The 3083-nt window shown below is 35.8% G+C and overlaps 1 long non-coding RNA gene across 1 annotated transcript; it reads left to right on the top strand.

Moving 5' to 3' along the window:
• The first annotated feature begins 1726 nt into the window (after window positions 1–1726).
• LOC135073526 (uncharacterized) lies at window positions 1727–2391 on the top strand. The gene is made up of 3 exons (XR_010257627.1): window positions 1727–2119; window positions 2211–2290; window positions 2379–2391. It is a non-coding gene; the product is annotated as an uncharacterized LOC135073526 (long non-coding RNA).
• The last annotated feature ends 692 nt before the right edge of the window (window positions 2392–3083 follow it).

Below are 3083 nucleotides of genomic sequence, written 5' to 3' on the forward strand. Positions count from 1 at the left end.
ATATTTACCTTTCGTTTCTGTGAAGGTTCTTTTGTTATATTTTTGATAGCTTTCCAAATTAAATTTCCAAATATTTTGATTTCGAATGCAAATTGTACTGTGTTATTTTGACTTCAAATATACAGAGCTTTCTTTAGGTCTAGTTGTCGATGTATTTTTTCACAAAACGATACTATGTTATCGAATAAAATCCATATTATCATAAAAAACATTAACGTATTATATTAGTTTATTTTATTTTATTTTTATTTATTCAGAAACCACAGCTCTTTAAAATACTACAAACAGGGAATATTTTATTGTTACAGCTAATAACGGATTCTATTTATTATTATAACAATCTTATTTAACAGTCAAAGAGGAAAAAAGCTAAAACCCTCAGTTTTATGTTTAATATTTTTTTTATGCATGACAAGGCAGGTATTTGACGGCAATCGCACCTGGTGTTAAGGTAAGGTCTGGTGGTTCTGTACGTAAAATCCAAATACCTACACTTTTTTAAACTATAGCTTTTTTTGGGCATGGGGCTCAAAGCAATAAAGTATTGCTGACTGAACTTTTAGCAATACAATGATACCAAATACTGTACTGTTAATACAGCATAGTTCCAGTCAAATCCCACCTTCGCCGAAGAATTGTAATCCAAACTCGGTAAACCGGCGGTTAGCGGCGCCGGCTCTATTTCCATACTAATTAAACCGAGGACGAAGTTCGCAGGTGGCCACCGCGGACAGGTGGCGCTAGCGTGCCACTGCAGCTGGATATTGTTTGTTAGTGTGCGAAAATAGAATAAACTTTGCTGATTTAGCAACAACTTAGGGTTAACTTTATTTGGCGGCCGGTGGTTCGTTGTACTATAGGCAGCTGTGGATGTGGGTTCGAATTCCATCGGGAGCAATTTATTATATCATGAGCATGATTGTGTATACCTAGAGTCTAAAAGGAAAATATTTATATCTATTGAAAGCGAAAGGTCACTGACTGACTCACTCACTCGTCACGAAATCTCAGAAACTACAAGTGCTAGGTCTCATATTTTGCATGGGGGTTCCTTTTAGAACGTAGGTGCTCACTAAGACGGGATTTTGCAAAATTCAAACGGGGTCCACGCGTACAAAGACGCGGGCGGCAGCTAGTTTAGTATATTTACATAAATTCTGGAAGCTCATGCACCGTACTGCTTGTAACAAATTGTATTAACTACATGTCATTACTTGTGTCTTTGTAATAAGTTATTTCAAAAGATAAAGACAGTTTCAAGCTGGCGACTGCTCTCTCAAATATGCACGTGATATTTCACGTGATATTTATGATTATTATCATCCCAATAATAAATACCGCTATTTACTTCACTAACAACGTTTTGTACTTAGTATAAGCCCATTGTAGTGATATCCATACGCATGTGCTCATTACCGCCGATTCAATTCCGGCGGATAACCGGCGCGCCTAATGATAATGGCCGGCGATACCGCTGCAATCAAATTCAACTGTCTTTCGCTGCACTGCTGTACAGTTGCTGTACAGTTGCCTGCGTTTGTAAAGCCTATTTGTTTTATACTTACGTGATTGAATAGCTTTCGATTATTTATAAAATGGCTGCGCGGATTTTGGTTGTAACGATGGCTATTTTTTCAACTATTCCCCAAAAAACTGTAGCGTTGCAGTTTTGGCTGTTTTCACAAATTGATTTTCTTACTGGATATTTGGATTTAGGATGCCACTAGCGACATCTATTGGCGTGATTCAGAACTAATTTGCAATAGATGGCGCTTTTTGCTCAGTTAATTGAAATATATTTTGATGAAACATTTCCCAGGGTTTTTATTTTGATTATTCTATTTTTTAATAGAATATTTTCAGTTTTCAGGAGATTGTTTTCATCATGGTTTTTATTAGTATTTGCTTTTTTTAATGGGCGGCGAAACGGAACGTCTCGCGACATCTCTATGAATCGCGGCTGTCAGTTGAGCTGTCAAATCACTTTGGAATTTTGGTCGATCTTGCGCAACCGCAATTTTATTATTTTCGGGGATGTAATCCCCTGTGTTCAAATCGTGGAATGCAGAATGCATCCACGATAATTTCTTAATATATTTTTAAAATAAACACACATGAGGTAAGTTCCCGTCGGAGAATTTATTTATTTTTTCGTGGTTGATAATTTTCGTATTCCGGTGCGTGTTGTTTCATGTGATCGTTTCTTTCAGAAATTCCCTAAATCCTGTTCGGATGAGGGTATTGGGATGCTGAAAACTGCGAGTGAGGTTTAAATTAGCGAGCAGTTTTCGTGAGTATTTGTTTCCCATTGCGGTTTTTTTTCATAACCTAATGCCACGTTCCACTTGTGATTCTGACACTAGTATTTTTCGTTTCAGATGCGGGATTTCATATTTTACAATATTTCATAATTCTCAAATTTCAGAATTTCATAAATTTCATAATTTTACAATATTTTGTAGTTTAAACAATTCATAAATTTCATAATTTTACAAATGTTTATAGTTCAAACATTTCATATATTTCATATTTTACGATTTTACATTTCATATTTTAGATATTTCAATATTTCATATTGATTTCTATAATTATTACTCCTTTCTGAACTGCTGATCTCTTCGCATTTCCTCCTTGTCATCAAACCTCTGTCTCTGCAAGAGTTTGAACGCTTACCTGTCAAAGAGATGCAAGAGCTTCACCTGGCACTGCGCGCTTGAGGCCGTGGAGGACGCTGCTTGTAACCTAAAAGTGTGTGGATATTTTGTTTAATTAATGCTAACTAAAATCTTTAGTATTGTTTATGTACTTAGGTAACAATTTGCTTTTGTGTCAATATGGACATATAACTTTTATTTCTTGTTACCTAGTACACATTATTTAGTATTACATTATGTTAGCACAATATACTGCAAGAAAGGATTTTTTCCTGGCGGCTTGGTGACTGGAATTGAACCGCCACCGGTGCAGACGGAGAAGATGGTGAATTGTCTGCACGTGAAAAAGAGGTTGTCCGGCTTGCAGAAATTTATATAAGTTACCGTTCCTTGTGTGAAATTAAAAAATGTAAATAAAACAGCTCCCTC

Source organism: Ostrinia nubilalis, chromosome 7, assembly GCF_963855985.1.
Source record: "Ostrinia nubilalis chromosome 7, ilOstNubi1.1, whole genome shotgun sequence".
NCBI lineage: Eukaryota > Metazoa > Arthropoda > Insecta > Lepidoptera > Crambidae > Ostrinia > Ostrinia nubilalis.